The sequence below is a fragment of the Pinus tabuliformis genome, chromosome 2_1 (assembly GCF_031772625.1).
Source record: "Pinus tabuliformis cultivar Carrire ecotype Pingquan chromosome 2_1, CPIR1, whole genome shotgun sequence".
NCBI lineage: Eukaryota > Viridiplantae > Streptophyta > Pinopsida > Pinales > Pinaceae > Pinus > Pinus tabuliformis.
Window position 1 is genome coordinate 526,285,826 of NC_142299.1, and position 26,836 is coordinate 526,312,661.

At 39.0% G+C, this 26,836-nt stretch overlaps 1 pseudogene; it reads right to left on the reverse strand.

Annotated features, from left to right (window-relative positions):
- Window positions 1-3,896: 3,896 nt before the first annotated feature.
- On the reverse strand, window positions 3,897-26,836 carry LOC149201273 (mitogen-activated protein kinase kinase 9-like; annotated as a pseudogene).

Here is a 26,836-nt window from a genome sequence, read left to right on the forward strand (position 1 = left end):
TTATTGAAGATTTCTAAAGCATCCGTATAGTTTGTCACGAGTAGGTATGTGATTGCATACGAGGCAGTTCAAACTAGTGGGGCCTTGCTGATGAAACCCTCGGCCAATTTCTTTATTCAGAAAGGGCAACCTGGTGATCTCAATTATCACTCATTTTCTATTTTTATTTTTTTTCGATCAGATTCTGTCTTCGAAATTGTTAGCAAGATTCACCAGAACAGTCACCAATATTAGCGCTAACATTTCAACTTTCCTTATCTATGCTTCCGTGCGGTTGTGGGCTAAGGTTCGTAGCCTCACGGTGTTGCAGGTGATTGTAGCATCGGCCTACGGGCAAGAATTGTAAGAGCTTTCTAAGAGGCCACAAGTTGTGTGACAAGAAGGTAATATGTTTTTGGGGCTGTGTCAAGACTGTAAAGAATGGGAGTGCATGGAGCCAGCGTTCTATGGAGACAGGTTGATTATTAGAGTCGATCTAGTGCTCGTGTGGACCAATTCAGATGTTGTTTCTCATAGTAGCGACAACCCTCTGTCTCTACCTCTGCCCCACAAGAGGGTCAGGGATGACAAAGAATCCAACGATGTGATGGTTTCTCCAACAGGGGTACAGGTAACAATGGAACCGCAAACCCTGAAGTTTAGCAAGAGAAACGAGAAGTTGAGCTTCACACTAAGTGTCAATGCCCAACCCGTGAAATTTCCCCCAGGAGCCGATTTCGATAGCATCTTTGGGTCATTGGCTTGGAGCGATGGCAAGTACGTTGTACAGAGCCCAATTGCAGTAATCTGACAACAATCTTAGCTGATTTTTATGCATTTGGAGGTGAAGGAGAGGCTCGATCCAGATGGTTGCTTCTCTAATGAATGGACCAATGGGCTTCTTGGTATTGATCACGCAAACGTGGAGGTGTTGAAGGCAATGTGCGCCCTTGAAAAATTGTGCAAGTGTAGAGAGGATATCCACTGCGCTTCAAAGGTGGGATACTTCTGCAAACCTGGCAGAATTAGGAAAAGCTAGTTTACTCATATTATGTGTTGGTGCTTTTGCATTAATGCATAAAATCATAGTCATTTTTAGATCATGGCTTGTGCTTTTATTTCATATTGTTTTGAAGGAGAATATGTCTCGGAAATTTGTATACATATTGAGATTCACGACCTCAATATGAAGTCATTTTGTTAGAATTCGTGACTCTAACTGATGACAGGTAAAGTATAGAGATCCAAGACCAGTATATCCAAGACTCAAAAGTACAAAGTCTATGATGGAAATAGTTTGTTCCAGCATATGAATGGTGTGGTATATCCAACATGAGTGGCAAAGGATCCAAGGACAACACAATGAATGTTTGTGTGAGTTAGTGTGAGTTTGCGGGATAGACTCACTAGCATGTTGTATTATGAGTCACACATTTTATTAGTAAACAAGTCTAGGATGTTTTGTAGTGGTCTTTTTAATGTATGTACCTAGTAACTCCAAAATTTGGAGTTGTGGTGTAAGCCTTGTAAGGCATGTGTACCCTCATATAGTTTGTGGTATTTTAAAAACCACTTTGTATTTGTAGTGTTGGTTTGTGGTAAGCCATAAACCACATGTAAGAGTGAAGCGGGACAACGATTCTTGTAGGCATGGTTTAGGGTTAGCTGAGAAAACCCTCGACCTGGTTGAGTCGGGTCTTTGGTGAGCCTTAGTGGCTAGAGTGCCCTAGTGGCAGGTTTGTAGCCTAGAGTGGCTGGAGTGACCTAGTGGGAGGTTTGTGGCCTAGATTGGCTAGATTGCCTTAGTGGCAGGTTTATAGCCCAGAGTAGTTGGAGTGCCCTAGTGGCAGGTTTGTGGCCTAGATTGGCTGGAGTGCCTTAATGGTAAATTTGTGGCCCAGAACGGTTGGAGAGCCTTCGTGGCTGTGTTAAGTCTTGGTGGATGTGTTGAGCGTGGTGGTTGAGAGCCCTTGGTGGCATGGTTGAGGGTGATTCGATAAAATCCAAAGCATGGTTATGGTTAATTTGATAAAACCCATGATGATGATATTGGAGGGGAATTTACAGGTACATGTACATTTATGTAGTTATAATGGTTGACAGAACCATGTATGTGAATGGCATCCTAGTACATTGCGTTTGCAGCGGTTGGCACCCATGCATTCTGGTGGTTGGTTTCTCCTTTATATAGACATCAACATATTCTTTTGTTATGTTTGACCACAACTAGACTTTGCATATTGATATCAAGACAAGTACTCATTAAGGGGGTGTGTTGGAATATGTAATTCCTACTTGTCTCAGTTGTGATTATTTCTATCTAGAGGAGTCTGTTCCTAACTATGTTCCTAGATTTGTGTGTGGTTGAGATATTCTCTCAACCTACAGATTGTGTGTCCAAGATAGTTTTCCTATCTTGAGACAATACTCCTGTATATATGTAATATCATATTTGATTAATGGAATACAGATTTCCCTTATGGAAATTTAACAAATCACTCTCAAAATAAATTTAATAAAAGCACTTTACAACATAGTCACAAATCTCACTACATTGAAAATCATACTTTTGAATGGAATCGTTGAGAACACAATAGCTATATTTACATTAAAGTTGAACCCAAAATAATAAAACAATAAGAATGCTTGCAACACAAATGTGCCAATAACTTTGCAATTTCGACTGATTTTAAATCTCATAATTCCAGTGTATTTTTTTATAGATAAGAAAATAGATATACTAAATTCACCCAAGAAGAAGTGAACTCACCCACACCTGTAGATCTGATATCCTTATGATGAATTATTTGGTGATCATACTTCTATTTGTGCCTTCAACCCTCACAAATAGGTTTTTATTTGTGAATGTGAATAATAATAAATTAAAATTAAAATATATGAACCAACCAAGAATTAAAATGAATCATCAATAGATACCAATAAAATTAAACAATCACAATGTTAAAGCTTCTTTCCTCTCCAAACATCTAAGTGGAATATAAAAAACTAATTGAAATTAAGGAAAATTGGTGATGAATGTGCTCATATACCAGTGCCTATTCCGTAGCTCATAAGGTAGTGTGATTTTTCGAGAGGAGCATTTAGATTTATTTTAACAACACGGGCATGGTCAACAACCTTGTACTCGCTAAAGGTGGATCACATGAAATGATAAACTAGTTTTCCACCAACAAAGAAATGAGACTTCACATCACTCTCCATAACAGTTCGAAAGGCATCCACTTTGAACATTCCACATAAATTGGTCTTCTTGGAGTTACAATAAACACAATATATACACTGCTCAACGAACAAAGGAAGCATATGATCTCAGTTCTTTAGATCTGTTACACCTACTCCCACGCTTTCAACTATTCTGAAATTCTTTACAAGTTCTCAATTAACATTTGCTTTGTTTGTGACGAAAATAACTCTACATTAAAAGTCACTCACCCTACAGCCTCGTGACCGAATATGTGTGGAGATAGTTTCTAATCTTGCATGCAATGTAGGAAGAACGATAGGCTTAGCTTTGAAGTAACACGAAGCTATGGAAAATTTCCTAATGGGTTGGGGTTCAATGGGTTACAACATTGGAATAAATGACAACTATATAAACTTCAGCATGCACTCCACGTGGTTTCCACTTCCATGAAAGGCTCCAAGTAATTGCAAATGTGCCTGTACATACTACAAACAACAACAACATTGCCTTTATTTCAATGGCCTTCATCATGGGATCTTTAGTTTGGTTCTGTTTCCACACATGCTACATTTGAATGATCAATGTTGAGAAATTTCTGCTTTTATCAATTACACACTTTCTCCCAAGCACTGCCTCCCTACTACCTAAGATGATACCCTCACCACCCTCTCATGGATACACTCCAAAGCGACAAAGAGAAACAACAATTGACCTAGTTAGAGTCCAATTCTCTTGGAGATTTGTCACACCTTCTTCCATGGGTCTCAGGGTCGAATCTCTCGGAGCTCATGTAAGGGTAGGTACCCACATACATATTGCAGGGATCCAATGTTTGAGACAAAAATTTTCTCACCCTGCAGTCTGCAATTTTTATGTCTTGGTTCCTTTTTATTAGGAAATAGGAGGGCTTTATGTCTCTATGCATAATTTTGTGATGGTGCAAATATCTCAAGCCCTCTAAGGCCTACATTGCCACATTCAACAATGATCAAGATTTGATCATTATATTATTTGTCATCCATCTCGATGCATTTGGAGTGGAAAAAGTGGAGGAATCATCTCATGGGACTGTTTTTACTGGTGGGACCCAATTTGGAAAAACAGGGTCTAAAACCTTCCGGGAGCATTTTGAGGCTTCAAATGACGTTATTTGGGGGTAAAAATTTGTCCCTTATTGGAGCACCTTTTCATGTTATTCTACACACAAAGAGATTTCCAACGATGCAAGAATCGCGTTAATCAGAGTCCGTATGCAAAATTTATGCCACTCAGAAGTTGGCCTTCTTATTATCACACCTATAGTTCGGGAGGATGCCGTGTCAACCCCCATTATTCTTGGAAAAGGGGATATCCACGTGTTTGTTATGTAAATGACTCTAGAAGAGTCTATTTTGTAACTCTAGTTAAGATTTTATGTAGTCAAAATTAACCACTAGTAGGCTATTGGGTTGTGTTATAACCGGGCCACTAGGAGGAAGAGGCATTCCATTTTTTCAAGAGAATTTTGTTCCATAGCATAGCAAAGATAGCCAAGAGATATAGGAGGTAGAGCACACAGAGAGGATCTGTGCACTGTAGCAACCCACAAACCATAGGCATTGCTTCATTGTACCTGCAGCCATATTTCCAGATAGAGAAAGAAAGTGAAGTGATCTCACCTTCCAGCTGGGTTTTCTCCTGAAAAGGTTTCCCAGAGAGCATATCTTGTGTCTTGGAGATTGATTGATCATTCTCTACTTTTCTTCATAGTTTATATTTGCATGCATGCACTAGTTACAGTTAAACCTACAAATCTTAAAGTTTAATAAACTTGTAATAGTGTAGAATCTCAATTTTTTAATATAATATTATGAGATTTGTTGTGACGAACTGTCCCATGGAATATCCTCAACAATTTATGGATCATTTGGTATTAGAGTAGGTTTCTCTGGTTATTTTGTGGATATTTTAGGGATCTAGGTCGGTGGGGTCAAATATTGTAAAACCTTAATCATGGGCGACGAACCTGTAAATGAACCTCGTGATCTTACAGAGGTGAGGTTTTCGCGACTCAAACAACAAGTCACGGATATAAACTGCAATGTAATCCTCTTCATGGAGGCCCTAAGTAATAAGTTGGCCAAATTTGGAGAAGACGAGGGTTCGAATGCAAAGGACAAATCTAAACATGGGATAAAAGATTGGGGAGAAACAAAGAACCAGCCGAAGAAAGAGCCCGAAAAAGATCAACCCAGTTCGAGTGTCATGAATCAATCACAATCCATATTTAAAGTGGAAGAAAAAATTGATATCAAGTCGTACCATGGTGAGATAGACACTCTGAAGTTGAACCACTAGTTCCAGCAACTAGAATTTATTTCAATATCCATCAGAGTGAGGAAGGGAAAAAGATCTCATTTTTGGGACTGGAATTGAAGGGCCATACTTTGACTTGGTGGGAGAGCCACACAAAAACCTTGAGGTTGGAGGGAGAACCTCCAGTGACTAAATGGGAGGATTTTAAAACCCTCATTAAGTCACAATTTTATCCCATTGGGTATGTGGAAGACCAGTGGATCCGGTGGCATTACTTCAGGAAAAAGTCAGGCCAAATCATGCAAGAGTACACCACAAAATTCAGAAAGATGGTTATAATGTTGGGTATCTCTCCAAAGAACCGTAGATCTACTCCTTAGGTATTTAGGGGGTCTGCATCACCATTTTCGTGAGCAAGTGATGTTGTTCAAGCCCAAAATGGTGAACGAGGCTTGTGTACAGGCACAATACCTGGAGAAAATAGGCCTAAAAAGAGCACAATCAAGTGGATCGAAGCAAAAGGAGCAACGAGGCACTTCTAAGGAGGGGAATAAGAAGCAAAAAGAGGGAAAAGATAAGAAGATGGAATCCACAACACACCAGTGCAAAGATCCTAGCAACCACTGCAACATTGATGGCCATACAGAGGATAAGTGTTGGAAGTTACATCCAAAGCTAAACCCGAAGAACAAGAAGAAAGATAATAAGAAAGAGAATCTCATGGCCACTGATTCAAGCAACCAAGTTGAAAGCAACTCGAACTTGGATGAGAAGATCGTTTGTAAATAAATGCAGAAGGAGGTGAATCTGAGTAGCCTTCAACAACAGGAAGAGAAATAAATGACCAAATTCTTCCATGTAAAGATACAGGTCAAAAGAGGAAGATTGATGATTTGTTTGACTCAGGATCGTAGGAGAATCTCATTGCAGCAAATCTGGTTAAGAAGTTGGGGTTGGAAGTTCATGATCATCCAAACCCATATCCACTGGGATGGGTACATAAGATGTAGAGCTAAAGGTAACAAAACAATGCAAAATTAGATTTGCTATTAGTGTTGATTTTATTGATGAAGTAGATCTAGATGCGGTTCCCCTTGATGTATGTGGAGTCGTGTTTGGGAGTCCATACATGTACATGCATGATGCAATATTCATGAGGAGAGCTAACTAGTACTGACTCATCAAGGAAGGAAAATCGTTCATCATCAACGTGCACAAAGGCAAGTTGAAAATTTCACTGGTATGTGCCAACCAAGCCAAGAAATTGATTAGTTCCAAAAATAAGTATGTTTTATTATTTTTAAGAGAAATTCAGTCTGTAGAGGAGTCATTAAGGGGAAAGGAATCCCTAGAGGGGTGTACTAAGAAAGAAAAAAAACAATTAGAGGAGTTGTTAAAGGCATTCAAGGACGTGTTTCGAGAGCCTAAAGGGTTGCCCCCTAAGAGAGAAGTGGAGCACAAGATCTAGCTATTGCCAGACTCCCCATTGCCAAATATTGGGTTGTACAAGTAGTCTGTTATAGAAGTAAGTGAGGTGAAGAAACAGTTGCAACAAATGTTGGAACAAGGTGTCATTCAACCGAGTACATCACCATGTGGGACACCCACCATCATTGTGCCAAAGAAGGGTGGGACTTGGCGGATGTTTATAGATTATAGAGCATTGAATGAAATCACGCTCAAGAACAGATGCCCCCTGCCCATGATAGATGATCTACTAGATCATTTGCAACAAGCAAAGTATTTCACCAAGATGGACTTGAAGTCTGGATAACACTAGGTTCAAGTCAAAGAAGAAGATACATGGAAGGTCACCTTCAAAAGCAGGCAAGGTTTGTATGCGTGGTTAGTTATGCCATTTGGCCTATGTAATGCACCAGCTAAATTTAGGAGATTAATGAATGTTGTATTGTGCTCTTTTATAGATTCATTTTTTATTATCTATTTGAATGATATACAAGTATATAGTGCTACCTGGGAGGAGCATATTTCACATTTGACGCAGATGTTGGAAACATTGAAGAAGCACCAACTTCTAGGAAATCTCAAGAAGTGTGATTTTGCGCAGCAGTCCTTGGTGTATTTGGGAAATGTGATTGGTGGAGGATAATTGAAGATATATCCTTGCAAGATGGAGGTCATCATGAAATGGTCAATGCCTACTAATGTTATTTAGATTAGGAGTTTCATTGGGGCAACACAATACCTGAGGAAATTCATAGCCTTTTTTTTCAGTGGTGGCAACACTACTCCATGCCATAACAGCAAGTGGCAAGAGTTTCCAGTGGTGAAAAGGTCAACAGAAGGCTTTCAATGAGTTAAAGAAGAAGATCAGTGAAGCACCAATTCTGGCATTACCAAACTTGAAGCGACCTTTTGAAGTGGAGACAGATGCAAGTGGGTATGATATGGGTGTTGCCTTTGTTCGAAATCCCGAGTTTTCAAATTATTGATGGTGGCTCCGCTAAATGAAGGACTCAAATGTTGTTTCTATTTGTTCAAGGTATTCATGTATCGATTTTTCTAATCTTCCTCGTTTTCCTAATAAATTACTGAAGGATGCATATATTTTGAGCAATGGTCCTAAATTCAATGGGGAAGGTCTAACTTTGACTTTTATACATGTAGAAAATTTCAAAACATTTATAGAATCTATTGGAGTAAAAAAAGAGGATAATTTTATTAGATTGTTCTATGATTCGTTTCAAGGGAAATGTAGACAATGGATCAAAAGTTTTCCTATCAGATCTATTAAGTAATTTGCAGATTTTTGGCATGTCTTTCTTGAAACATGGATGGAGAAAGAGGAAGAATTTGAAATAGAGGCAACCTCTATTCAAGGCTTTAGAGAATGGGAAGATATGTGCACAGACGATGAGGTAGATGAGAATTTTGCTTCATCTCTTTCTTCTTAATTGAATTCTTGTCGATGTAGCCATGAAGTTAAGCTCAATTTTTTGCAAGAGTTTGCCACCAAAATTGAAGAATATCTAATTGAATTGGAGACCCAAATACAGTCCTAGGATCTGGACCGTCAAGTCCCATTCTTTGGGGACCTTTTCCAGTAGAAGGAAGGAAAGGTAAGGCTACCCTTGGATGTTTGCATTAATAATTTTCAGCTGGAAGCATGTATTGAGGAGTTGGGGCAGCAAATAGAGTTTGGTTTCTTTGATCCTATTGCGGCATATATGGAAAAGAAATTCAGTTTGAATAACAAGCTAGATTTCCTTTTGCCCAACCACACTCATTTTGTGCATGTATGGTTGTCAGCATTTACATTTATGTTCTGTTTCAAGCACTGCCAAGCATCATCATTGCTACAATTGCTTGATTGGTTAATTTGGCATTACAACATCACTTGATCTAGTAATTTGCAGCAAAGTAGGGTAGGGTTGTACATAAATAAGTTGCCCAAAGTAGCATTTCAGTTTTCGGCATTTGTTTTAGTTTCCTAATGTACAGGTTGCAGTATGTGTGTTTTTTTGTTGGAATAAGTTGTTCAAGTTTGCAGTTGTTTGTGATCGTATTGCCCAATGGATGAGGCACTTGGTCTATAGTGTTCTTGACACCTCCAAGGAGTTTCCATTCCCAATAAGGCCAATGTTAGTTCCAGTCTTCATAGCCTATCACCAGGGATCAAAATGGGCTCTTACTATGTCTGGATTTCAGAGATGTTTTGCACATGAGTTTCAGTGAAAATCATATCCTAAGCATGTTCATCAGAAGCAGCTTGGAAAAATCTTTCCAACCGTACCTCACGCTCCCAAAACCAGCTCCCGGATCAAAAGATATGATCAAAATGAATGATTGATTCTTGATTATGCATGTTTTGAGGTCATTTGCTGCACACAGGGACAAGTTTACTACAAAATCAGTTTCTGAAGTAATGGACATGAATTTTATAAAAGTGAAAGAGGTTTTTGTCAGTCACATAACAAATAACAAAAACCTCCTTCAAGTTATGCACATGTGTTACTATGTGGGAGATATGCGGTGATATTTGAAGCCTACATTAAAACAAAACAAATTTTGCATTTGTTTTACTATTTTAGTCATTGTAGTGCGACGCCATTTTACAACAGATGGAAAGTAATTTTGAGAAACCCAAGGATTTTTTTTGTCAACCACGAGCCATATAAAAAAAACCTCTTTTAGTTTATTCACAGGTGTCGTGAATTGGAATATTTGACTAGATCTTTACAGCCTATTTTTACAGATTTAAATATTTAGTGATTTCCTGTTTAGAGATTATTTTGTGGCACATATTCTGAGCAACTGGAAATGAATTTCCAAAATTTGAGAGAGGTTTTTCTCAAAAATGACCTTATCTACAAAAAATTATTTCAGTTTTGTAACAGGTGTTATGGTTCAAGAGATACGAGTTCATCTTTGAGCCCTATTTTCATAAATTTGGTCCAAATTTAATGTAACTGATTCTATCTTGAGAGAGATGGTTGAGCTCAACTCCCTTAGTACAAGGATGAGCTAATTGTATATATTTGATGAATTTCAGAGTGTAATGGTTGGATTTTTGTAGCAGAGTGAGGCTGCCATTAGACTGTGTAAATTTTTCCTTGAATATTATTTTAATGAAGCTTTTTCTACTCTTTAAATTTGGGATTCATCACGGTGTTTAATGTGCAGCATGTTTTTCTTGTAAATTCATTTCCATGCTTTGTTTTTTATGCTAATTTGGTTAGATCATTCTCTAAGGGAAGTGTTATGAATCCATCCATGCACGATACTCCTTTCACAATGATTATGTTGTTTGATGTAGTGGTTATCTTTTTAGAATCCATCCTCTGTTAGATGCTCTATTGAGTAACCCTGTGCTTCTCTTTCTTCTAAAGTTGCCACTGTAGATCCATCCCTTGATTAGTGCTTGTAGGGCAGCGGTCTTTCCCCTATTTTCTTCTCTCGTTATATCTTTAATCTGGCTGTACATTGTGCTTACTTTGCCCCAAGTTTGCTGGCAGAAACTAGCCCCAAATCCATAGCCCAATAGTCCCTTCTCTTGCTATTTTCAACGCACAATTTTCAACCAAATCCTTATTCGTCATAGCTAGACTAAGATTCAGTTATCGCAACCACGTTTTGTTGGCAAAGAGAGAGCCCTCTCTGGTCTAGCAGGGCTAGATGCCAGATCAAAAGCTTAGCCTGTGGTTACGTCGGAATTGCCTCTTCTCAGCCTTGAGGTTCATTCTGAGTGCTAACAATCTTGATGCAAGGAGGAAGGCTCCTTTGCTACCATTATGAAGTATTTCATGGGGCAACTCTTAACTAGACTGCCTACGATAAGGAGATTTATGCCATGGTGAAAGCTGTGAAGAAGTGGAAGCACTATCTGATGGGAAAGGAGACAATAATCCACACAAATCACCAAGTATTACAGTACTTGCAGGCCCAAAATAAGCTACAACAGACTAGGCACTACAAGTGGATGGGGTTTTTATAGTAGTTTCACTTGGTAATCAAATATAAGAAGGGAAGCAAAAACAAGTTGGCCGACATGTTGTCAAGGCCACCCACATCAAAGATTACAGATTTGGGGACTCTTATGCACATGGATCCATTCACCCACGACGCATATAGAGAGGCATATTCAGAGGATGAGGACTTCAAGGAGGTGTATCAGTAGTTACAGAGTCAGAGTCATGTGTATAGTGTAGACAACATCGTTGAGTACCATCTCCAGGATGGGTTACTCTACATGATGGATAAGCTATGTGTTCCTAAAGGTGATCAATTGTAGTTGATTAGAGAGGCTCACACCTTCAAGGTTGTAGGGCACTTTGGTGTAGGGAAGATTGTGGCTAACTTCCAGAGGAATGTGTATTGGCCCACGATGCAAGAGCATGTAGCTATGTTCATAAGAGGATGCACACTTTGTTCTACCATCAAGCCTAGAAATAGGAAACATGGTCTATATCATCCCTTACATGTACCTATTCGTCCTTGGGAAAGAATTTCCATGGACTTTGTGGGAGGGTTACTGACAACCAGGAAGGGACATGACTACCTGTTCGTGGTAGTTGAAAGGTTCAATAAGATGTGTGTTTTGATGCGTTGTAAAAAGACCATCAACAGACAAGAAGCAACAAACTTGTTCTTTGGACAAGTTTGGTTGCACTTTCGGATACCAAGGAGTATCATTTCAGATAGGGATACAAGATTTCTTAGTGCATTTTAGACTACATTGTGGGAGAATATGGACACAAATTTGAAGATATCTACAACATTCCATCCATAGATAGATGGGTAGATAAAAGTAGTCAACAAGAATTTGGTGGAGCTACTAAGGGGTTACAACTAGAAGCAACCAAAGAGCCGGGATGGAAATATGGTATATATACAACATTCTTATAACAGAGAAATCCACACTTCTACAGAAAAGTCCCCATTTCAGACTTGTTTTGGATATTTTCCACCTTCACCTTTGGACATTGCATATGGGCAACAAGGAGGAGTGAAGGAAGATCTTATAGGAGATGATTTGAGGGCTGAAAAATTTATAGAGAAGATTAGGAAAATCCATCTACAGGTACAAGAAACACTACATAAGTCACAGGAGAAGTATAAGACCATGCATGATTAGCACATAATAGAGAAAACATTCAAGGTGGGAGACAAAGTAAGGAGAGGCTGTAGGGGCCTAGTAAGAAAATCAAGGCTCTCAGATATAGTCCCTTTGAGATACTAGAAAAGGTAGGTGATAACGTCTATCGACTCAATCTACCACCATATATGCACATTTACTCAGTTGTGAGTGTGGATAATTTTAAATTCTATGAGCCTTCCATGCTAGACCAGGAAGAGGAACAAATCCTACCTTCTGTGGAGGATTTGGCACTAGACGCTTAGGCAAAGTTGACAGAAGATACAATTTTGTAGAAGAGGTCCAAAATTAAAAGACAAGGGAAGCAAGACCTTTGGTAGATTGGGTTGAAGGGAAAACTTCCACGAAAAGCTAAATGGTACTGTATTAGAGAGAAGGTGGAGTAAACATTTTCTCACCTCATTCAATAAAAGCTTTTCGGGACCAAAAGCCTCCAAAAATGGGGAGGTGTGATCTAGATTGGATCATTATATTATTTTTCATCCATATCGATGCATTTGGAGTGGAAAAAGTGGAGGAATTAGGTCATGGGATTGTTTTTACTGGCGGGACCCAGTTTGGAAAAACAGGGTCCGAAACCTTTCGGGAGTGTTTTGAGGCTTCAAACAACGTTCTTTGGGGGTAAAATTTTTCTCCTTACTGGTGCAGCTTTTCATGTTACTCTTCACATAGGGGGATTTCCAATGGTGCAAGAATCGCACCAATCAGAGTCCATATGAAAAATTATTGCCACTCAAAAGTTTACCTTCTTGTTTTCACACCTATAGTTAAGGAGGAATATCGCGTCAGCCCCCATTATTCATGGAAAAGGGCTAGGTTTTTGATGTAAAGACTCTAGAAGAGTCTATTTTTTAACTCTAGTAAAGAGTTGATGTAGTCAAAATTAACCACTAGTAGGCTATCAGGTTGTGTTATAACCGGGCCACTAAGAGGAAGAGGCATTCCATTCTTTCGAGAGAATTTTGTTTCATAGCATAGAAAAGATAGCCATGAGAGATAGGAGGTAGAGAACACATAGAGGATGTGTGCACTATAGTAGGCCACGAGCCACATACATTACTTCTTTGTACCTACAACCATATTTCCAGAAAGAGAAAGAGAGTGAAGCGACCTCACTTTCCAGCTGGGTTTTCTCCCAAAAGGGTTTCCCACAGAGCATATCTTGTGTCATATGTGTGTGTGAGATTATTTTGCCGTTCTCGACTTTTCTGAATAATTTATATTTGCATACATGCACTAATTACAGTTAAACCTACAGATCTTAAAGTTTAATAAAACTGTAATAGTGTAGAATCTCATATTTTTAATATAATATTATCAGATCTGTTGTTACGAACTGTCCAGTGGAATATCCATGACAATTTATGGATCAAACAAGAACCTCTCAGACATCATCTTGGATTTCCTTTTCTCCAATGAACCTTCATTCGTGTACTCCAAAATGAAGTGAGTTTCTTCTCCCTTCTCTAAAATCTGGTAGCATTTCACTATATATTGGGATTCTGTATTCTTCAGAATTTCCATGTCTCAAATTATATGTCGACTCATGGCTTGTTGTGATTTTCGTGAATGACCTCTAGGGCTTAAAGGGAAAAAGTCTTCTTTTTTTTTTGTCAGACCTTGTACAATTTTTCCCCACTTCCATGGTCAAGAATCTGAATTTTCTCCAAGCCTCTGAGATCTGACATGTCTCTGGAACCAGCTGCATTATGCGGAGGCAAAGGAAGATGATAAAGTTGAGTCTATTGGTGTGCAGGGATGGGGATATTCAACTGCGTACCCAACATTTCATTCATTCAATTAATGAATGAACACTTATGGTTGGATTGAATTGATGAGACTATGAAAATCACAAGGTGAAATAGGAGGTGACAGGGCCCAAAGCATAATCACCCCAGCTGGAGTTTGATGAGGAATTTTCCTAAGAGGCTAAGGTGAAAGGGCCCAAAGCATAATCACCCCAGCTGGAGTTTGATGAGGAATTTTCCTAAGAGGCCAAGGTGAAAGGGCCTAGATCAAAATAGTTTCAGCTAGACCCATATGAATTATAACTCCAAATTTCAAACTTTGAACTATGTCTGATTTAACAACATCATCCCCATCTTATCTACACTTTTCCTTCCCCTTCATCTTCGAAGGTGTGCTTCTCGAGGTCGAACAATATGTATTAGCCTCATCGGGAGCCTCTATTCATGAACGATGTTTGTTTTCTCGCATATTCTTCAGATACCTTCAATCCAATAATCCAGAGACCAAGGGTGGCATATCTGGTTTGAAAAATAATCCCTTATCAAGAATTATGGGAGCTGGGAGCTGCAAGTATCATTGCAGAAAACTCTTCCAAGGCATTGGGAGGAGATAAGAGGCATGGAGAGGAACGATGTCCAACCCCAACACTAGAACCGAGCAAGAAAATTATAGAGGAAAGTCCAAGCGATCAAAGTCCACATGTCAAATTTTATTTTACTAAAGGCGGGCGAAAATAACACTCTGCGATTGGTTGGGGTGAAAAGTGTTTGCTCACCCCAAGCTCGCAGAGAAAACACCTATCAGCACAATTAATATTAATTATTAATTCAATATTGACTAATATATATATATATATTATGTAAAAATTTACGACTTTGAAAAATAAACATTTATTTTAATATTATTTAAAAACTATTTTTCAAAAATCTTGATTTCATCATAATTTGAATGTTTTATTGTAAGTTTTACATAATACAATGTCATGTCTTGTAGATAAACTATCTAATTGATTTTCTACATTCCTAGATATAGTTACAATGTTCATGAGATATTTTTTTAGATATTGACATAATGAATTCCCTTATTAAATTTAATAATATTTCAGTAGATGTAACAAACGCATCAGATACCTGTCTCTCCTCATACAAATTCTCCACTCACTCACTCGCGCAACAACGTGGGTGTACCACATTCAACAATATCAAATCCAAGGGAATGACCTTCTTTTGAATCTACCAACGTGTATTAGGAGTAGTTGTGGCACTGTGAATTTAAGCCTCAATGATAATTCCTTCGATGAGGCTCAAAATTCCCAAAGGCGTGATACCTTTTCCAACCTTTCATTGCTACAATCATCAAGCGCTAGTTTGGAAGGAATCATTTTTGAATTCATAGGTAACATCCTTGATCTGAATATCTTTCAAGTATTTTTGAGGTGGCATTCCTCCAGGAATAACCAATACTAATAAATTATGACAATTATAACTCTACCACAATAATTTGTTTTGCTAAACCCCCAAGTGTTTAAGAATCTTTGGTCCTCGCAGTTCTTTGATTCCTTCACTAATATGATATCTGGACAAATATCCAATTTGTGTACTTTGAAAAACCTTATTTCTATTTAGTTATTTGAGATGAAGTTGTCTACGCAAATACCCAATGAATTAGGATCCATGAGGTCTCGGATAAACATATCTCTATACAATAATAATCACATTGGTTCCTTGCCTTATAATTTGGGCTAATTGTCTAGGTTAGTTCATTGATGTGTTTAGAAACTAGCCCAGTCGTCCCCTGTTGGCATTATGATACAAGTGTTGTCCTTGATGGAAACTCACTCAGAGGTTGATACAGGTGATGGCAACGTAATCAGAGGACAGATCTTAGTACAACAGGTCAAGAAGTGGGAAGATCTAGTATTGCTGGTTATCTGTTTGTGATGCTTGGCTATGGTTGGATATGACAGCGAAGGTATAAGTAATTATCTTTAGATCTGTACGCGGGTTGTCTCTGGTGAAAGCGCGTATACACGCGGTTTTTATATAGTCAAGTAGCGTATACATTATGAGATTTGGTGTTTCAGGTTGCTGTTGATTCTAGTGATTGTTGCAGAGTTCTGGGCTCTAGTTTGTGTTCTGAGTTTTGATGACAGGGTTTCAGTGATTCAGTATTGGGTGATTTAGAGATTTATGATGCAAGAATAAGTTGATGATTGTATTGCAGCAATGATTGTTTTGTACTCATGGATCCAGTCTGAAAATTTATGAAACGTGGTCCCTAAAGAAAAGAAGGTTGTAGCCTTCTGTAGGTCAGCACCTACGTACTAGTATATTAGCTAGTACAAGAGCTGACGGGGTTGTAGCTCCCTTCTAGAAGTAGCTGAAATCGAGAGAGGGTTGTAGCCCTCTGTAGGTTGAAGCCTGCGTGCTGGTAAAGGACTGCACCAGTACATTGTAAAAGAAGTTTCTTATTAAAGGAAGAAAGAGACGAATTGCAGCAGGTGGTTTTCACCCACATTGGGTTTCCACCTTATATCTTGGTGTTCATGTGTGCTTCTTATATGTGATGATCTATTATGTTTTACTGCACCTGATTACTGTTATTATGGTTAATAATGTTCTGATGAATTTACTGAAGATAAGCTAACTGAATCAGAAGATTATTGCATGTACGCTAGTTGCATTTAACACAGTCGCGTATATACGTTGATATACTGAACTAAAGCCGCGTATATGAATCTGAGTATGAAATTGAAAAAGTATCTGATTTGATAATACTGATTCACCCCCCCCCCCCCCCCCTTCTCAGTATTATTTCCAACATCCCCTTCCCCCTCATACATGTAAGGTGGGTGGCATGATGTATTTTATTTCTCTTTGAAACTTTCTCAACGATGGAATTACCTAGTGATATGGGAATTGTTGGAGTTTGACCCACTTCTGACTAAATAATAACAATATGATAAGCAAGCTTCCATCTCGTATTTGGGATGTACCCTTTGCTCCAATAGTCAATTTTGGTTTCAACCAATTTTATGGGTAGATTGCATGAGATATTTTTAGTGGCAAGAATCTAGCAGATTAGTTTGTGCAAAGTAATCAGTTTACTATCACCGGAAATTCAAAAGGCATAAAAGCTAATGAAGAGAGATGCAAGCAACAATTTGTTATAATGGAAAATACTGGCTCATATCAGTAAATATTAACCATTACAATTTTACACAATGAAAGTTGATCCTGCACCTTACATCGTCCATGGACATGTCACGATGAACATTCTCATATCATTTATATGTGGGGAAATGTTGATTCTATTTTGTTCTCAGTCAAAGATTGGATCTTCTGATTTCATGATTGGATATTCTCATTTCATTTCATTGTGGGGAAATGTTGATTCTATTTTGTTAATAATCTCAATCAAATAATGAATACGGTCACTTTTTTACCATTCCATTAGTTTCTAACCCTTTACAAATGGGGTTTTTCCTATATTAAATGTACAAGATGGTATTTTTCATGATTAGAAAATCACCTATTAAGCATTGAACAAAATGAACTATAACTTGAATAATTTGTATGAATAACCATAAGAGTGTTCAAAGTTTTTCCACACAAGCTAACATGTCTCTGGAGAACAAAACCTGGATGGAAGAGGAATTAAACCATTAGTTACCACTCAAGTTATTTTCCTTTGACTATAATGTTGCAAATTTTAAATAAATAATATATGTGTTAAATTCTTCTTATATAGAACAAAATTAAAGTTTTATTTGATGGAGTCAAAAGACATTATTGAGTTTGAGATGAATAAACTAGATAAGTGAGTGGGGGTATTTGAAGCCTCATCTCTATTAATTATTTGTAGAGGATCTTAGGGTAACTATAGAAATTTTGTCTCAAATTTTATAACCCCATAGAGATAGCAATCCTATCATGGTTGGGAGACAAATTAGTCAATCATAATCTTGTTGTCTTTTACAGAAACCCTTTTGGTCCTTCACATTATTAAAGACTATATGGAAACATTCAAGGTACGCAATATTTTCCCATTCCTATTGTGCTAAGCTAATCCAGTTTGTGAATTATGATTTCTCTTCAATAACAATAAAATGACAAAAATCTAGTGTTGCAGATGTTCAAATATAGTATAAAGCTTCTTTTGAGATCTTATTAGTTGGGATTTGAGATTTCATAATTGGCATTTTCACATACATCAATATGTTCACCTTCAAATTCCATGTTCAGGGTCATACCCATAGTATTTACATGACTAGTTATGTCAGGGAAATCATTTGGCTAATCTACACTATTGATAAAAGAGAAACACCAATTTCTTTCCTCTAATTTGAATATTTATATCTTCAGGTATACCTATTTATATTAAGGATCCTTCCAAATTTTTATTAAGAATTCCTCTAACCCAACTATAAGTACTTTGAAAATGACATACTTTTGTCATGATTTTAAATGGTACCAATTGTTGGCTTGATGGGCTCAGACCCAGGTTCGGAGTTAGTTGCACCAACCAACAAAACCCTATACCATCGGCCCTTTCTGCAACGATCTACTCGTGCAAACCACAATCTCACCCAAGGCAATATTGGGGGATGCTGGAACCAGGTTTCCACATCCAGAAGGGTATGGAGTGTGGCCCTTGACTTGGTCTGACTTACTTACAGATCTATTATTGTGCTACAAAATTTTACTTAATATTAGACCAAACCCAATCTATTCATAAAAAAGACTACTCGCAGATCTAAAACTACATCTATTGTGCATAAATCAATGGATCTTAACTATAATTAATAGTAACTGAATTCGGATATTAATTTTGATCTTATCTTTTATCGTGCAACACCAAAAGTAAATAATGATTGCATAAAGTAAAGTACAAATTTAAGTACACAGATCTACCTTCAAAATATTATTTATTATCTTCAGATCTTCACAATTACAATCCTTCTTACCTTACATACATAACTGCATGGGCCTGTGCACATAGTTGTAGACTTACCAAGGTCTCCACACACATAGCTACAGACTTACCAAGGTCTCTGCGCACACAGTCGCAGAATTACCAAGGTCTCTGCGCACACAGCTGCAGAATTACCAAGGTCTCTGCGCACACAATTGCAAACTTACCAATGTCTCCGTGCATATAGTTGCAGGAGCCATCTCCTTCACTCTAACATAGAAATATATGAAAATTACAGACAAAACATCAAAAACATATCCATGAAGGAATATTACCTTTCACTTACTAAGACAACCCTTTATATATATTTTTCTCCTACAATACAATGGTCCACAAACCATGGGCGGAACTCAAAACATACAAATTAATCCCATCCTTTTATGAAATAAGGAGCTTTAACCCACCATAAAGCCCCTATGACTCCTAAACAATGAGAAAAACACGCTTCGCTCCTCAAAATGCATGCTCTTTACAAAACTTTGACCTAGGGGGACCCTACCCAATAGGCCCCCAACACAAAGGTGTGAATCGTCCCGAGTCACTCAGCTGGTATGCCCTGAATCTTTTCTTTGAGACCATTGTATGCCTCTTTCAAAGTTTGAAGTGTCTCTGTGAATTATGTGGCAACCTATCATACTTCCTCTACCATCTTTTCTGTCATCAACCCTATTGTCGCCAGACTAATGGTTCATTGTGTTTTCCTTATGATCTTCAGCTTGCTCTCCACTATATATGAGAGTTGAATGGCTTCATTAGCCCATGGTTATGTCTGTGCTAAAATGATTTTCTCTTTTTGTCGCAACTCATCAATTTTTCCCTGCAAAATCTTTCCCTCCTAGAGACGGGAAAACTGTTGCGTAGGTGCTAGGGTCCACGCCGTCACTTAGATTTCATCAAACTACTATTGTTTGTCACAAATCTTTGCTTGTATTTTGTACATGTGGGTCCTCCTGTAGCGAAACCCATATCTCTATAGTGTCTTTGAAGATCTGGCTACACTTCTTGACTTTTGTGGCTATATTCTCCATAGCAGCCTTGATATTTTCTTCACGTTGCTCATGAACCTCTAGTGGAGTTGCCAGCTGCAGCCTCATCGCAATTCCGCTATCTATATTTCCAAATCAAATTTGACTTTGTGGACTTCTGCCTTTGATTCTTTCACAGCTGCCGCAAGATTCTGCAACTTCTCTTCGGGTGTTGCATCTGTCTAGATCTAGAGCTCTAGTAGCTTGCTGCAAGCTTTGTTGATGGCCTCTTCTAGCTATTGTCCGTGTGAAACTGCCTCATCTCGCTCCTTGATGGCCTGATTATCATCCTCGAACATCTGTCGGTTGTCATTTTTGACTTCTTTAATGACCAATAGAGCTCGTTTCTCCCGTATCTTTAGCTCATTGGTGACTCCCTGATGTAAATCGTGCAAGTTATGAATGGGGAGCGCTGCAAGATTGAGATTCAGATTTTTCCAGTACTGCACGCACTCCTAATCTTCGACAGTCTCAAAATGTAGAGCGTCGCGTGATAGTTGCACTGCTCGGAGCATAGATGTGATTACTGTTGTCTGTGGGCTACTTGTAGTTGTTCTTGATGGTACTGTGCTCACTTGAACCATGCTCTCTTGAGTCACTCTCACTTGAACTGCACTTGCTTGAATCTCCAACTTCTTGAGGCCCTTGTTGGACCTTTGTCAAAACTGCTTTATATTGGTCTTCAATGTCCCCCCCTAAGTCCTCCGTCACAGCTCGAACTATGTCTCCAATCTCGTCGATGTCCCCTTAGTGAGGACCATCGGTTTTGTGCCAACGGATCTGTCCAATTTTTTCTTCTTTCGCGCACCTCCAGTACTTGATTTTCACCTTTTAACTATAAATGGAGAATCTACCTTCTTAGTGTCAATAAAAGGGTCTTCACCACCCTAATCACTGCCTTCGGTGGCCTATTCCTCCTACTCAGCTTCACACTCTGTCTCCAACGAGTGCCCTTCTCTAGCTCAATTGTGACTTTCTTAGCCTCCTTCTTGTTGCCCTTCTTGGGTGGCTGCTTCTCGGTCCACGCACCTAAAATATCTGTCATTGCTTGACTGTTGCCTACTTGTTCTTTCTCTGCTCCTTCCATTGGTGGAGCTAGGTAATCCCTCGACTAGTTTCTCACCACTTGTGCATTGTTGTCATTAGTGACCAAGAATGGTAGCTCGTACCATATCTCCTTCAGGTCCTTCTTGGCGTGAATGTGTACATGGTGAAAGTCTGCCTATAAGTCTACAATTTCTTCATATTGTTAAAATAAAACTAGTGATAGCCTCGGCTTCTGGCTGATCACAGTGCACAAATCCATTTCAAACAATATCCAGAAAATTTTTCTCTCTGTAACACAAGTCGACTCCTTAGAAGCCCAGAGCGAGGCATACCTTGTAGCCTCATAGATGTCAGGGTCCACAGTGGGGAACTGTGACTCCTCTGGCATTCTCCATGCTTTCAATGCTATCAAGAGTAATAACCACGTCTAGTGGAATTTCTTTCCCTCTTCTTGTGCCTTCCGATAGTCATCCAAAAATTCTTGGCACAAATATCTTGCCCAGTTAAACTAGACACCATTGCTACACTGCGCAACCAATGATACGACCGGTGAGGGTACCTCGTCCGCCTGACAATTCCTCATTATTTTCCCGGCAAAAGTGTGTGGGAAATAGTGAACAACTTGATCATTAATGGAGCTGATGAGAAATCCCTGAGACTTCCTGATCAGATCATACTCCTTCTTCATCATCTCAGCCAACATTTTCTCCTGATATTTTCTGACAAATGCGTTGGCAGGGTTTGCTCCTTGGTAGGGAAGCGTAATTATTCTTCTAATAAACATATCATCAATGGGAATTTTCATCCCCAACGACAAACATACATCATGCACCAATGCCAACAACTGGTGCACACAGATTGTGTTGATATTTTTGTGCCCGAAGTGTGGAATATGTATCATATTCAACAACCCAGTTCGATGAATTCTTGCTACCCATGGCAACAGTTCAACCCTTGTTACTCTAGCTTCTTCATAGTAAACTAATTTCAGGTACTTGTTGGGCTCGAACTGGGGATACTTGCTCTGATCGTTAAGATCCCAGTCTTCCATGTGCAGTTGTGGCACCCTTGCCAACAACTCTCTCTCAATCGGCACCTCATTCGGTAATAAGGGTGTAAAGACTTTGAATTTGATAGCATCTAGGTCCCTAGTAACTTTTGAGGTCAGCTTCCATGGTGGAACATAGGGTGTAAAAATGGATATCGGTTCCACATCTTCTGCATTGATATCTTCTACTCCGCCAACCACTTCTTCCACATCTGAATCTCGGGGCTCCATTGGTTTTTTCGGTTGTCTGATCTCTCCTTAGTTCTCTATTCCTAAGTGATTTTTCTTGGTGATTGCCTAACTGGAGGCTGTTTCTTCTTCTGTGCACTTGTGCCGGTAGTTTTCTTCCTCGGGGACCTCAGCCTGGTGACATGCGTTGGCGGTGTAGTAGCCATGAGGAATCCAAGTCTGCATCTAAGAAATTCTTGTTCAATCTCCTCCCAATTCATGCAACAGAATGCTCGGCTCACAGTTCAACGGAAAATCACCATTTGAAATCTCAGTGAGCAAAGTGTTTGAAAGTGGAGCGAGTTGCCATATTTATAACCTTTTGGAATTTTAAACTCCACAATCTCCTTCAGATCCACCTCATAAATGCGAATTTGGTGGTAGATTTGCCCATTAAATGCATACCCCCCGCTCCTTGTAATGAAAATTTCCCTGTCAAATCATTTGTAGCAATTCCAACGGTCATATTCTGGATGAACTGCATCAGACCCTTCCCTACAGTGCAGTTACTCCTTCTTCATTGCAACTTCCTCCCTTTGTGCTATCCTCCTAAATATTGCACAACACTTCCTCCGCAAAGAAGTCCTTCTTTGGAAGAGTAGTTTAAAGTCTCGTGCTTCCTTCCAACTTCCTATAGCACTAAGACTTGTCTCCGTTCATATAGTCATTGCATAGTCCCAGAGATAAAATGTCCCTGTAGATTTTCAACCTAATACCATTTACTCGTCCATGAAAGAATTCTCCATTCAGCTTCGCGAGTTGAACTGCACCACCATCTAAGATATCCCTGATAGTGTACGGTCCTAACCAATGCATTTTGAATTTTTGGACAATGTATGGTCCTAATATTTATACTTATTATGTCGGTCATGCTAGGCCTTTTCCCTAGCTTTCTACACTTGTTGGTGAAATCCTGTAATAAAGTGATCTTCCTTGAGTGCGAGCAGTTGTTGCAATCGCTCCTCCATAATGTTGTTGTTCGCCATGTCTGTGACTGCAACAATTATAAGACTAGGTACTATGTATTCCATAATCATTTTGTCTTCCTGTCCATAAACCAATCTAAATGGAGTTTGTCCTATCAACTTCTTGCAGGTAGTCCTGTATGCCCATAAAACTGCTAGTATGTGCACATCCAAATCGTTTTTGTTGACATTGCATACTTTCGTCAGAGTGTTTTCCAAAATTTTGTTGAAGGCCTCAAATGTGTCATTCGCTTGAGGATGATAAGGCGTGCTCTTCTGATGATGTACCTGAAATTCTTTCGTCAATGCTTCAATAATGTTGTGTAGGAAGTGCAATCCTCAGTCACTCATCAAGATCTTTGGACACCCAATTCTCGAAAAAATATATTCAAATATGAATTGCACAATAGTGTTTATGTTGCAATCCTTTACTAGTTGTGCTTCAGTCCACCTAGTCAGATAATCTGTCATAGTAATAATGTATCACGCACCAGTCTTATTTCCTGGTGGATTGATTGGCCCAACTAAGTGAATTCCCACTTATCAAAAGCTTGCAAGGTGACTTGTGGATTCAATGACAATTTTTCCTTTCTTGAAGGTCTTTCGGTCCTCTAGCAGACATCGCAAGCACTACAATATTCTTTGGAATCCTTGTGCACTGTGGGCCACCATAGTCCTACACAGTTTCCTCCCGTGACAACACCATGTGCTTCTACCAAAATACTATGTCTTTCATGCACAAGGACATATCTGTGCAATATCTTATCGGGGCCCATTTTATACAAATGTCCAGCAATCAGAGAAAAATCTGCAACTCTCACTACGCGTTCTTTCTTTTGTTGAGTCATATACTCCACAGGGGCTACTCCGGTAGACAAAAGGTAGATGATATCAGTGAGATGATCATTAGCAACCCTTACTGCAAAGAGCTACGCATCGGGCAATCCTTCTTCAATGTTCGCTAGTTCCTCACCAGTCTCAATTCTAGACAAATGATCTGGCAAGTGTTCAATCGTCCTGGCTTAACTATTACTTCAAAATCGTACTCTTGGAACAACAATAACCATCTGCAGACCTTCCCCCCCAACACAGGTTTGTTCACCAAGTACTTCAACACAAAATGGTTTGTAAACATCTTGAAGTGTGCGCCAAATAAGAAATTCTTGAATTTTTGCAACGCGTACACCATATCCAAGCCCTCTTGTTCCATTGTGGAGCAATTCCTTCTACCTTAGATAATTTTTGACTCACAAATGTGATGGGGGGATCAAGATCCCCTTCTCATGGTTGCGCTAAGATACCACCCAAAGCTATGCATGACACATCTACATGAATGTGGAACTCCTTCCAATCTAAAAACACAAGGATTAGTGCAGTGACCATTTTTTCCTTTAAAGTGTTGAGATTCTTTTGACATTCATCATCCAACAAAAGATGACATCTTTCTTTAGTAATTTTTCCATTGGCGCAGTGATCTCCGCATAGGCCTTTATGAATTTCTGATAATAACTAGTATGCCCTAGAGTCACACATAGTTGCTTCATGTTCTTCGGCGGATCCAAATTGATGATAACAACAATTTTGGCAGGGTCCACCATCAGCCCCTACTTGCAAACAACATGTCCCATTAATATTCCATATGGCACACAAAAGTACACTTTTTTAGGTTCAACGAGATTTGATAGTTCCTGTAGGTATCCAACATCAAATGCAGGCTTGAAACATGCTTCTTTAGCAATCCAAAGACTGTCTCGTCATTAAAGTAAACCTCCAAAAATCTGTGGATGTATTATTTAAAAACTGTGACGACAACTCTAGAGAATATTGTAGGTGCATTCTTCAACCCAAACAACATGGCTGTATGTTAAAACGATCCCCATTCAGCATCAAAAGTGGTCTTACTCCTATCTTCTGGCATGATCTTAATCCAGTGGTAGCCTGAAAAAACATCTGTAAAGGAGTAGGCTTCCTATCCTCCCACATTATTCAAAGCTTCATCAGTGAATGGTTTTGGGAAAAGGTCATGTACATATGCGTCATTCAACTTTCTTAAATTGACACAAATCCTTATTTCTCCCGTAGTCTTTTTCTCCTACACTACCATCGGGCTCACCCATTCGGATTCTTCCATAGGTTCAATTATTCTAGTTGCGACCATCTTTTCAAGCTCCTCCTTAACCTTCTCTTTGTATTTTGGGTTTAGCCTATATGGTTGTTGTTTTATGGGTTTTTCAGCCGCCTTTAAAGTGACCTTCATTACACCCAGAGCACCTATAATGCCTTTTAACTCAGTGAATTTTGTCGAAGACAACTCTTGGTACTCATGCAGTAATTCGGTGACCTTATCTACCATATCCTCATCCCAATAATTCTGATGCGCACGACTTTGGGCTTTGCCTCTAACCCTATATTGAATTGCTTCATCTTAACAGGTTGTGTTATGTAAGGTATCTCAACCTTTTGTCTTGAAACCTCACACTATCCTTCTACTTCAGGAATGTTAATGTTGCACGGATCTTCCTCGCCCTCTTCCGCGGTCATATTATAGCATTCTATTGCGTGCTGCAACTACGCGTTCCAATCGGGTTGTACCCAAGTATTTGACTCATCTGATGTCCAGAAAGTTGCTACTTTGATTTCCTGAAGGGCATCATCGATGCACTGAAAACCATCTTCGAAGTTAAAGGCAAATATGAAAATTTTCTTCAGACCATACCAGTCGGTGGTGCCATGGCGCAGCTCCATTTCAAGATATCAATTCATTGGTATCACATCCAAAGTGTGGACAAATGTGTGTACCCATTCTGGTTGAGGTTCTTTGCCCCATGCCATAGTCCAATGAGACAAATGTTCTATGGGATTGTCCTTACCATTATACTTCTCTATGAGTCTTGTGTTTTCATGACCGAACTTGAGCCTCATCAATCGGCGATACTCTGTCCAATCTCCTATATTGTCTTTATGTGTGCCCCACCATCGTGTAGGTGTAGAAATCAAAGCTATATCTAAGGCCTAGAATTGTTTTTCTTCTAGGACATCCCTTTCAAACTCATCAAGAAATAAACTGACATCACTTATCCCATCATAGTAAGGTAAATTACACACCTTTTTTGAGATGCAACGAAGATATTTTGTAAGTTTGTTATAGCGTAGAGTAGAAACTTTGTGCAACTGGTTCTTCCAATTCTCAAATTACTCATTAAAGTCTGAGAGACATGTATTATCCTTTTCCCATCGTATCCTCCCATATGCGGTGGGGTTGATCCAATCCTCATCCTGCGAAGTTAACTTATAAATATTTTCAATATCTTCATCACCATATTCATCATGGACATGTTATGTATACCGTACTCCTTTAGAGGGGTTCAAAGGAACAACGACCCTGGTACCATTCTTCTCAAATACCATGCTTCTTCTTTTCTGATTGATTATAGCATCCATGTCAAAAACCCAATTGATTCCAAGTAAATCTGGATAAAGATTGTTGTCGTCCACAATCTTAATGACTTCAAAGTCCGCTACCATGCTTTCTCCTTCACTGTCCACAACAACACCCTGCAATTGACCCATCAGGATGATTTTCTACTAATTGTCCATGCGTAGCTGAATCGATGACCATTGTAGCTTTCATTTCCCCATTCGATCCCATGTCTGCTTTAGTAATACATTCGCATCCAATCCCAACTCAAGAATTACCTGATCCAT